Consider the following 12,509-nt stretch of genomic DNA (forward strand, 5'->3'; position numbering starts at 1 on the left):
ATGAGTCACGTCCTAGAACAGACAATAACTCTGGTGAACAAAACAGAGCGGGAGACGTCACGTTCACCATCGGTGGTGCGAAGGCCCATCGGAAGAGAAGGCCTCTCGTGACCTCTGCTCTCAGAGTGCACCAGTGCATTTCAGCAGCATGTCAATAAATGGTGTGTGACCCTGTTTTGTTTCACGCTCTGTGTCTTCCCCTTGCAGCATCTTCACACCTCCCACCCCCCACTCCCACCCCCCACTCCCACCCCGCACCCCCACCCCGCACTCCCACCCCCTACTCCCATCCCGACTCCTAGCCCTCACACCCACCCCAACTCCTAGCCCCACTCCCACCCCCCACTCCCACCCCTCACCCCCACCCCCCACTCCCACCTCCCACTCCCACCCCTCACCCCCACTCCTAGCCCTCACTCCCACCCCCCACTCCTACCCCCCACTCCCACCCCTCACCCCCACCCCCCACTCCCACCTCCCACTCCCACCCCTCACCCCCACCCCCACTCCTAGCCCTCACTCCCACCCCTCACTCGCACCCCCCACTCCGACCCCCCACCCCCCACCCCCCACTCCCACCCCTCACTCCCACCCCCCACTCCCTCCCCTCACCCCCACCCCCACTCCTGCCCCCCACTCCCACCCCCCACCCCCCACTCCCACCCCCCACTCCGACCCCTCACTCCCACCCCCCACTCCCACCCCCCACTCCTGCCCCCGACTCCGACCCCCCACTCCCACCCCTCACTCCCACCCCTCACTCCCACCCCTCACTCCCACCCCCCACTCCCACCCCTCACTCCCACCCCTCACTCCCACCCCCCACCCCCCACTCCCACCCCCCACCCCTCACTCCCACCCCTCACTCCCACCCCTCACTCCCACCCCTCACTCCCACCCCCCACCCCCCACTCCCACCCCCCACCCCTCACTCCCACCCCTCACTCCCACCCCTCACTCCCACCCCTCACTCCCACCCCCCACTCCCACCCACCACTCCCACCCACCATTCCCACCCCCAACTCCCACTCCCACCCCCCACTCCCACCCCACCTCCCACCCCCCACTCCCACCCCCCACTCCCACCCCACCTCCCACCCCCCACTCCCACCCCCCACTCCCGCCCCCCACTCCTGCCTCCAACTCCCACTCCCACCCCTCACTCCCACCCCCCACTCCCACCCCACCTCCCACCCCCCACTCTCACCCCCCACCCTTCACTCCCACCCCCACTCCCACCCCCCACTCCCACCCCCCACTCCCACCCCCACTCCCACCCAGCATAGATGGACTCGTCCGACTGAACAACCGCCAGTTGCTGTCCGTGGTGCTTACGTTAAGAAAAAAACGCCACTTTTTTCAAATTTTCTTGCTGTGGTTTCACACTTGATGATGATTGCTTATGCTGCAATTGAAACGTCGTGATAATTTTATTGTTTTAATTGTATTATTTGTATTATTTCCCTTCTACGTGACTTTACCAAAAGAACCAAGAATATGAATCCCTACAGTCACGAAAGCTTTAAATCGAAACTTGTAATGCATATTTAGTACGTTTTAAATAGTTATTTACATAATGAATGTCCGATGCTTCGTAGCAGAGGACACTTGAGACATGTTAACTTAAGTCAGATGCTATTTAGATATTAGTTTTCTTCCGTTGAGAACTAAACAGCTATAACCAATGAACACGATTCTCACCGTGGGGGGCAAATACAACGCAGGATCACTATCACCCCCCCCCCCCCCCCAACTAAAATAACTCACGTCCCTTCACCACTCCAATCAATCCAATTACCCTTTACCACTAGCAAAGTCATTCGTACACATTCCACGTTTTCTTTATTTTATACCTTGATTTTTCAGATGCGATTAACAACATAAAAAGCACTCACAAAACGGGCACCACTAAAAGGATGTTACTTCACATTTTTCCAACAAAAATGAAATATTGATAACAATGGCTCGATGCGGAGGTTTGTGAAAAAGCATCAAAGGAAAATTGGAGTTAAGCGTTCAGCCGCATGTCAGGCGAATGACCTGCCTACAGGAGAATGCTCTCAGAGCAAATGGGAAGTGAAGTTTACTTTAGACGTATGTGGTAGGTTCCTAATGACAAACCACAGTACCCTAGGTGTATAACACTTTCAACTTTTTTTTACTGCTCGTTGTTCTACAGCTCTTAAGGAAAGTCCAATTTTAAACCACTTGATGTACATTAAAGAGTCGCATTGAATGCACGGAGCAACGTGACAATTTGTTTTCGACAAAAGCACATTTTAATCGACCAGGAATGTAGAATATTATGACATTATTTTTACGCCCTTTTTTGGTGACTTTTTTTTTTTAACAATGACAAACAACAAGATAAGGTTATAACAACGGCAACAGTGCCAACCTGTGGACAGTGATGACACAAGAGCAAGGTGCAGAGGGAAAAAAACAAACATATTTGATCAGCAGTCCCGAAGACTAATGAAATTTGTGTTAATTATTTGCGATTCAACTGTAATTACCTTGCACGGGCCTACCGTGGGCTTTGACTGTGATGCCTCGTGATTACCAAGTCGCCTCGCTTTGTGTCTCCCGCTCTGTTTTCTCTCCTCCATCTCCGCATTGAAGTGCCTCTTGGATTCGAGCACAAGGATTTCTCGAAGAACTGTGCGAGGCAGTTTCCGCGAGACAAAAGAAAAAATGGCGGTCTAACGTGACACCTACATCAGTACTAATTGCTCATGGCTGCACCTGGTCCTGCATTGTACTGCACGTGTAATGCCTCTTTATTAAGTCGCTGGTGAATGAGTCCCTCCCCACATCATGCGGATCAGGGGCGGGGGGTTATAAGATCATACTTCACCTCGCTGGGATATCGCGAGCTGATGAAGATTGTTGGCAATGTAGATGTTGGAGCATAGCGCAGTACGGTCTGGTCTCCAACAACGTGGGAATTATGTTCCTGAAAACACTGCGTCCGTGGAAAAATTGGGTTGTAATAATAAATAATATATAATAGAGGGTTAAGGTCAGTCGACGAGAACACGTACACAGGCTGAACAAAGACTGAGGCGCGTGGGTAGCCTGCAGGAGCATCCAGCAGCATCCCACCACCTCGTGCGATGCAACGCCGAGGCAGCCGTGCGACCACTTATTCCAAATCGTGCGACGTGGTTCCGTTCACTCAATCGCGTTATATCCAATGCTCATCCGCGTTATAAAAACAAATGTGTTCCCTAATACATTCATCACGTTATATGTCCAATTCGCGTTGTAAAATACGCTTCATAGGATAACCGATTGTACAATAATGGATATCGCGAAACACTACTCCCTGTTGTCAATGAGTACATAATTGCTGTCGCTGATCCTCCGCTTCTCTCTCCGCACAAAGAGTTGCTGAGAAAACCCAATATAGGATTATTCAAATTAGCATCCAGTCACTGTTTAGAATCACATCGCGAAACAGAGCGCATATTTGCTTTGGAAAAATTGGAAGATAATGCTATTCGTGCAAAACAAATGTTAAAGATGTTTACCCATATCGCATCTTGCACAATTACGTAACATTTTGTCCTGAATAAATACAATAAAATACTGCACGATATTATGTTGTGGAAGTATTTAATCAAAACAAAGATACCATGATGTGCATATTAACAAAATTATTATTCGTGGAGTTTCTTGGTCGAAAGGAAGTTACTCATTTACAGAGAGGAATCGTACACTTATCCTCAGCATCCAGTGTAAAGTCCTCTATCATTCTCAGAGAGGGGATAGTATTCACACGTGTGCACTTATTGGTGTAGACACCAATTTGCTTCCAATGTGGCCTCAATCCAGAAGGGTTATTTTTTTCTCTTAAACGCATTTGTCAGACAGACTGGGGCTTTCCCCCCCCCCCCCCCCCCCCCCACACTGTTAACACAGAGCAGCCCATAAAGATGGATATTAAACATTTAAAAGGACAGCACTCTCATCGGTGCAAGGTATATGTCTGTTTAGGTCACGTCAAAGCTATGGCATGAACAAGGCATCGCATGAATTATGCACAAGAAACAAAATAACAATTACAAAGGTATTTGCGAAAAGAAAAAAAAAAAAACACGTTTAAAGCAGTACCAAATATTTACTCAAGTTTAGTGCGAAAATTACATTTCAGATTTTTGTTTGCATAAATAGCAGATATGTGAATCATTCGATTACATGAGTGGTACAGGTAATGTCTATCCAATGCTACTGTTGAAAGAAGGGTTTCCACAAGAAGGAGCTCTCAATAGCCCCTCCAGAGGGTGATTTATTGGCCTGTTCTTAAGTAAGTAATAGAAATTTATGAAATATAAAGAAGAGTGCTGTTCACAGCTATTGCACACCCATTGTACAACTGCAGGGCTTTGAGATCATTATTTGTAAGTTAAAAAAAACAACCGTTGCCGTTAATGGTGCTGGTAGATTGTACGGTGATGTACAATTCAATTATGACATTTTGGAGAAGGCTGACACATTTATACATATATGCAGCCATTCTGACAGTGGAGTGGTGGGCCATTTGTTAAATTGATGGTGGGGAGGGGGGTGGGAACCATCAGCCACATGTGAATTATAGGATAAATGTTCCGAAGAAATGCAGATATTTCACATTGTATTAGGAGTGGTTAACAACATTAAGCCACGGGTGAGGCTTGATAGACACTGTAGTAGAGGCTGTACGAGCTTTACAGAGGAATGTAGATGCAACTTTTTTACGATCTTATAAACGTGCGAATTTATCGTGGAATTGTAAAATGCGTCTCAAACTGTGAGCTGTATAATAGCTGCGAGCAGCATATACCACTTAGTGCAATAATTCAGAAAGAGTCACTTGGCTTGAGTTGGTAATGTCTCAAGAGTGACAGACAGGAGGATATCTGAGGTCACATTAGTCGGCAGAACCGGTAGGAAATAAAAAAAAAACGATAGACAGACCGCAACGTAGGTGGATAGAACATTGAGAATGATTTGAGAAAAAAAAAAACAGGGTTCATGTTGAGGTAACCTTCAGAGACTTTGTGCGTGGATTGGCAACAGGCAGTAACCGTTAAAAGGTCCACGCCCCAGTCTACGGCGGTGATTATTTCAGGAACTGATGAAAATTATTTAACATTAATTGTGGGTCATGTCAACAATTTAACAATTAAACGAAAAATGTCAATTTAAACAGAATACGCCATTGCCAAGTGTGTCCATCTGTGCACATTTTGTGATATAAAATAATTTTTAAAAAAGCCGCTTGATTAATGGGTGGTGACATTACCTCGCAGTAACGTGCTCGTCGCTTGGTGCACAGCTTCACAGTTCAAACCAATCGCGGCTGCCCTGATTACCACTGCGATGTGGACGTTAAAGGCCCCCTGTCGTCGTTTGCAAGAGCAGGCCATTGTGTGATGACGTCAAGTGATACAAACATCCAAAATAAAAGACCACAAATTGCGTAATTTGGTTCATACATAATAATTGCCTCAGATTGCTGGATTGATGTACACCTGGCCACTCTTGCAACTTAGATTATCCTGGTCTCTTGAGTAAGCAACTGGTTAAACTAAATAACTGTGAAACTTTAAATAATCTTGATTAAAATGAAAGTTGAGTGAAAATAGGAATATCTTTTTTTGAAACTTTTGAGTTATATAAGGTATCTGCGTGTTTTTAGGAAGTATATGGATTATCATTGGTGAGTGTGTCTTAAATATGTTAGAAATTCCAGTAACTTCAATTTCAACACATGAAGATACACATTCATTTCCACGAGGTGATTTGTATTATCTTCACCAACCTGCAGTGACCAACGTGGTGAAATCTTGATTTGAAGCTTTCGTGACTGCAGGAATCCCATACTCTTAGAAAAATAAAATATATAATAATTTATTTTTCTACCTACGTGACTTTAGTGAAAGAACCAGAGAGCAACGTGGTGAAGTATAATATCAATGATTAAATAACCCCCACGACCCGCACGGCACGAACAAGTCCCTCATGCAATTGTGGAGCAACAAAGGGCCATAGATGTGCATGTCTTGCATTCACTGAAAGAAGCGTGGTTCAGATTATATTTAGCCTAGATCTTTGATATCTGCATTAACGTTGTTAATAAAGGCATCTTAAAGGCGTGCATAGGTACACAGTCCCTCTGCAGAACACACTCAAGGTCATTCAATTTAGCAATGTCCAACCTGAGTGCTCTCCAAATTGACAAACTGGACGAATCATTTGTTTTCCACCATTTTAATATCCAGAGACAAGCGGAGGTCCCTCACGGGGCTGAGGCTCCCATGTCAAAGGGGAGCACTTTAGCAAACTAGCCTCTGTTGTACCAATACCGCTGCCAACGAGCGGAGCCACGGGGTCTCCGAATCCTGTGAAGCCATCAGCTGTTGAGATGCCAAAATCCAGACGAGGCCGTGGAGTGATCTCATAGAAATTGCCCGCACCGGATTTGGTCAAATTGACAATAATTGGAGACTGTAGCTAAACTTTCTTCAGTTAATTCAGCCTGATTTCAGATGTTTGTGTGCCAGAAACCCAGAGCTCGGCTTCTCGTGGAGTATTTTCCCGAGCACTCCCCCCTCACCACCCCACCCCAAAGCATCCAATCACCCGGACCGTCTACCCACCCTGTCCCGTCCCCCCGATTCATTGCTGCTTTTATGTTCCAGTGCTCAGCTCTGGACGGCTGAAAATAAGCCTTGGCCAACAACGCATTAAGGACAAACGCTCAGCCGCATTTTATTTTTTAAACAACCATGGCAATGTACGTTGACCAGTGATGGTTAGGGATGAGTAATTATGACGTTCCTGAAATTAAAACGTACTACTATTTAGATTGCTACCCACTGGCGGAGTCAGTGGGGGGGTTGGGGTGGCACGTGCCCCCCCAATGGTCCGATCGAAAACTCTAATTTCGATCGGATCATTGGGGTTTATTAGTAATACATCGGCATTTTGCGACCCCCACTGCCACTGTGTAGCATATTATTACGTGCCAGCGACTCTATGAGATGATAGAACAATAGTCTGAGTCCATAATTGGCAATAAGTAACGGCAAAACAAGCGACTCAGAATTGTGCGCAGTTGCGTATACAGGACACGACTTCCCTGAAGGCATCGACACCTTCAGCGAGCGCGATGCCGATCACACAACGCGGTTCGAATTGGACCCTCGATCGATGGCTGCGTCATCGCCGCACACGACTCGAACAAAAAGCAAAAGACAAGTCCTTACTAACTAACTCCTTACTTACTAACAACTCCTTACTTACAACTTCTTACTAACAACTCCTTACTTACTAACAACTCCTTACTTACTAACAACTCCTTACAAACAACTTCTTACTAACAACTCCTTACTTACTAACAACTACTTACTAACAACTTCTTACTAACAACTCCTTACTTACTAACAACTCCTTACTAACAACTACTTACTAACAACTCCTTACTAACAACTACTTACTAACAACTCCTTACTAACAACTACTTACCAACAACTCCTTACTAACAACTCCTTACTTACTAACAACTCCTTACCAACAACTCCTTACTAACAACTCCTTACTTACTAACAACTCCTTACTTACAACTTCTTACTAACAACTCCTTACTTACTAACAACTCCTTACTTACAACTTCTTACTAACAACTCCTTACTTACTAACAACTCCTTACTTACTAACAACTCCTTACTTACAACTTCTTACTAACAACTCCTTACTTACTAACAACTCCTTACTTACTAACAACTCCTTACTAACAACTTCTTACTAACAACTCCTTACTTACTAACAACTACTTACTAACAACTTCTTGCTAACAACTCCTTACTTACTAACAACTCCTTACTAACAACTACTTACTAACAACTCCTTACTAACAACTACTTACTAACAACTCCTTACTAACAACTCCTTACTAACAACTACTTACTAACAACTCCTTACTTACTAACAACTCCTTACTAACAACTTCTTACTAACAACTCCTTACTTACTAACAACTACTTACTAACAACTCATTACTAACAACTCCTTACTTACTAACAACTCCTTACTAACAACTCCTTACTAACAACTCCTTACTAACAACTCCTTACTTACTAACAACTCCTTATCACTAACAACTCCTTACTTACTAACAACTCCTTACTTACTAACAACTCCTTACCTACTAACAACTCCTTACTTACTAACAAATCCTTACCTACTAACAACTCCTTACTAACAACTCCTTACTTACTAACAACTCCTTACTTACAACTTCTTACTAACAACTCCTGACTTACCAACAACTCCTTACTTACTAACAACTCCTTACTTACTAACAACTCCTTACTTACTAACGCCTTACTTACTAACAACTACTTACTAACAAGTCCTTACTTACTAACAACTCCTTACTTACTAACAACTCCTTACTTACTAACAACTACTTACTTACTAACAAGGGACAAGTCCTTACTAACAATGGACAACTCCTTACTTACTAACAACTCCTTACTTACTAACAACTCCTTACTTACTAACAACTCCTTACTAACAACTACTTACTAACAAGTCCTTACTTACTAACAACTCCTTGCTTACTAACAACTCCTTACTAACTCCTTACTAACAACTCCTTACTTACTAACAACTCCTTACTTATTACTAACAACTCCTTACTTACTAACAACTCCTTACTTACTAACAACTCCTTACTTACAACTTCTTACTAACAACTCCTTACTTACTAACAACTCCTTACTTACTAACAACTACTTACTAACAACTCCTTACTAACAACTCCTTACTTACTAACAACTCCTTACTTACTAACAACTTTTTACTAACAACTCCTTACTTACTAACAACTCCTTACTTACTAACAACTCCTTACTTACTAACAACTCCTTACTTACTAACAACTTTTTACTAACAACTCCTTACTTACTAACAACTCCTTACTTACTAACAACTCCTTACTTACTAACAACTCCTTACTTACTAACAACTCCTTACTAACAACTACTTACTAACAAGTCCTTACTTACTAACAACTCCTTACTTACTAACAACTCCTTACTAACTCCTTACTAACAACTCCTTACTTACTAACAACTCCTTACTTATTACTAACAACTCCTTACTTACTAACAACTCCTTACTTACTAACAACTCCTTACTTACAACTTCTTACTAACAACTCCTTACTTACTAACAACTCCTTACTTACTAACAACTACTTACTAACAACTCCTTACTAACAACTCCTTACTTACTAACAACTCCTTACTTACTAACAACTTTTTACTAACAACTCCTTACTTACTAACAACTCCTTACTTACTAACAACTCCTTACTTACTAACAACTCCTTACTTACTAACAACTTTTTACTAACAACTCCTTACTTACTAACAACTCCTTACTTACTAACAACTCCTTACTTACTAACAACTCCTTACTTACTAACAACTCCTTACTAACAACTCCTTACTTACTAACAACTCCTTACTTACTAACAACTCCTTACTAACAACTCCTTACTTACTAACAACTCCTTACTAACAACTCCTTACTTACTAACAACTCCTTACTAACAACTCCTTATCACTAACAACTCCTTACTTACTAACAACTCCTTACTTATTACTAACAACTCCTTACTTACTAACAACTCCTTACTTATTACTAACAACTCCTTACTTACTAACAACTCCTTACTAACAACTCCTTACTTACTAACAACTCCTTACTAACAACTCCTTATCACTAACAACTCCTTACTTACTAACAACTCCTTACTTATCACTAACAACTCCTTACTTACTAACAACTCCTTACTTATTACTAACAACTCCTTACTTACTAACAACTCCTTACTAACAACTCCTTGCTTACTAACAACTCCTTACTTACTAACAACTCCTTACTTATCACTAACAACTCCTTACTTACTAACAACTCCTTACTTATTACTAACAACTCCTTACTTACTAACAACTCCTTACTAACAACTCCTTGCTTACTAACAACTCCTTACTTACTAACAACTCCTTACTTACTAACAACTCCTTACTTATTACTAACAACTCCTTACTTACTAACAACTCCTTGCTAACAACTCCTTGCTTACTAACAACTCCTTACTTACTAACAACTCCTTACTAACAACTCCTTACTAACAACTCCTTACTTACTAACAACTCCTTACTTACTAACAACTCCTTACTTACTAACAACTCCTTACTTATTACTAAAAACTCCTCTATCATGTTTCATTGCTGGAGGGGTTGCCCCCCGCTACCTAATAATCCTGGCTCCGCCAATTGTTGCTACCTGAACTATCTTCTCTTTATCATTCTTGCACTATAGCCTGGCATAGATGTCTGCAAATGATGACCAATTGCATAATTTAAGCACCTGAAATAAATGCCTTGAGTGTAAAAAACGCTTCTAATTATATTTTTCTCCAAGTATGATTCGAGTGTGGTATTGATTTAAATATTTATGAGAATAAAGGAGGCAGACTGACATGCTTAAAGAAGTTTAACCTTATTTCCCCCTCTGCCTTAATAAGGCCATTCATTCTGTTATATTAGTAATCACTATATCCAGCTTGCGGGACGCAATCTTCCAAGTCTAACGCAACATTTGTGACAATTACGAACAAAAATTTAGTTTTGCTGTTTTCATACGCATATCAGTGTTATTTAAAGCATCGTTTTGGAAACCAAATCAGCAATTAATGCATTATATTTAGTTGTACTAAATATGTACGCATTTTTCTAAAAACCATTTCCAAGACAACTAAATGCATACATTTTACATTTGTAAGGGAACTCAGGTTACAGAGACAACATGAAAAATAAATATTCTTACAAATTTTAAAACAAATACAGGGTAGTCCCCGACTTACGATGGAGATGCGTTACGACGACCCCATCGTAAGTCGAAAATATCGTAAGTCGAAAATGGCCTAGCCTACCCAGGAGTCTTAAAGAATGGTGATAATTTAGCAAAAACAGAGCAATTTACAGTACCATACTGTATAAACTATATACTGTATGTATTTATTAATTACAATACTGTATTGCACAGTAAAATTTAAAGTAAAAAAACAAGGTCAATTCTTAGCTTACCTATATGAACTGCAATTTCATAGAAAGTTTTTTCAGGAAACAATCCTATCTGCTGTAAAAACTTTTAACATGCATTGAACGTATGTATCGTATCGTGGTAACCCTAAAATGAAATCGCTAAAGCTACGTATCATACATGCATTGAACGTATCGTAACGTATCATATTCTACTGTTACTCACTAAGATTCTGTCCATCGTCTGCATACTTAAACGATGTTAGGTTGTTGATGGCTACATCAACTTAGTTGTCGAAAGAGGAGGATGGCGATGATAAAGTTATAGTCTCGTACCTCGTACATTGCTGCGTTTGCCTGCCGCGCAAACTTAAAAATATTTAACAATTTTGTCATATCGCTATCGCCATCGTAAGATCGAAATATCGTAAGTCGGACCATCGTAAGTCGGGGACTACCTGTATTGTCGACACGATTAGTGCGTAAATATTATTTGGGTCTTTTTGGCGTGTGTGCCGTATAACAGGAACACGGATGAACAACAAAGCACGTTTTAAATATCTAAGTTTGTGCATGCACACACGTGCAGATTAACATACGTGCAAATTGATTGTAATATCCCGTGTTTAGGTGTACAGATTGCAGGAGCAAGCACTGTGAGTAACCGCCTATTAAAACGAAAAGAGAACCAATGATCTCAAAAGCCTTGAACAGATTATTGGGGGAAATGCTGTTTGCGAGCACCTATAAAGGCAGGAACATCACACGAAAGGAGTGGGCATCCAGCACCACGCCTGGCTGCCTTTGTCTTACCAGTATTAAAGTTTACACAACATACCAGGTACTCATTCAGGGCTGAGTTAACCTCGGGGAGGCCCAGGACCGGTTCAAATATTCACCACTGTTATTTGGTCGGGAGTAGGAATCGAACTCGGGTGGCCAGACAAACAGACGCAACATTTTTAATCCCCCCCCCCCAATACTAAGCTTAATGTAAATCTCTTTCAGTCAGGAGTGAATCATTTGACACGTGAACATATCTGTGATGAGCAAAATGATGAACCTGACATTTTAAACGCGTGGCCCCACTCTCCATTTTACCATTGCAGATACTGTAGAACAAATATATATAGGTTGTCATCAATTCTTTAGAGAGTTGTAAAGTTGTAAAGTTGTATACGCCTTCCTTCAAGTGCAGTGAAACTGTCCTGGCGAAAAATGAAACCTGCGGAATGCACGGGAAGTTACTTTACGTAACAAATAGCATTTCACTACTTTAAGTCATTTTTATGTTGCGAGTGTAACTCATTGTCTTGATGGAATACGGCCACATGCAGTCACGAGGAGCACAGTTTAAATGAGTTATTGCTGCAAAAGCTACGCTCGCTGGGAAACTCGTTAAAATGA

The 12,509-nt window shown here is 42.0% G+C and overlaps 1 long non-coding RNA gene across 2 annotated transcripts in view; it reads left to right on the forward strand.

Moving 5' to 3' along the window:
- The window catches only part of LOC142924096 (uncharacterized), a 42,412-nt gene that overhangs the window by 13,704 nt on the left and 16,199 nt on the right, over nt 1–12,509 (forward strand). The window contains exon 3 of one of the 2 annotated variants that reach the window (XR_012941247.1): nt 2,623–3,893. The exons of the other annotated variant lie outside the window; for it this stretch is intronic. This is a non-coding gene — a long non-coding RNA (uncharacterized LOC142924096). Of the gene's footprint in view, nt 1–2,622; nt 3,894–12,509 lie in introns of those variants that run through there. 2 annotated transcript variants of the gene reach the window in all.

The sequence above is a fragment of the Petromyzon marinus genome, chromosome 8 (assembly GCF_048934315.1).
Source record: "Petromyzon marinus isolate PM22_M1 ecotype Great Lakes invasive population chromosome 8, UKy_Petmar_22M1.pri1.0, whole genome shotgun sequence".
In the NCBI taxonomy this organism is placed as follows: domain Eukaryota; kingdom Metazoa; phylum Chordata; class Hyperoartia; order Petromyzontiformes; family Petromyzontidae; genus Petromyzon; species Petromyzon marinus.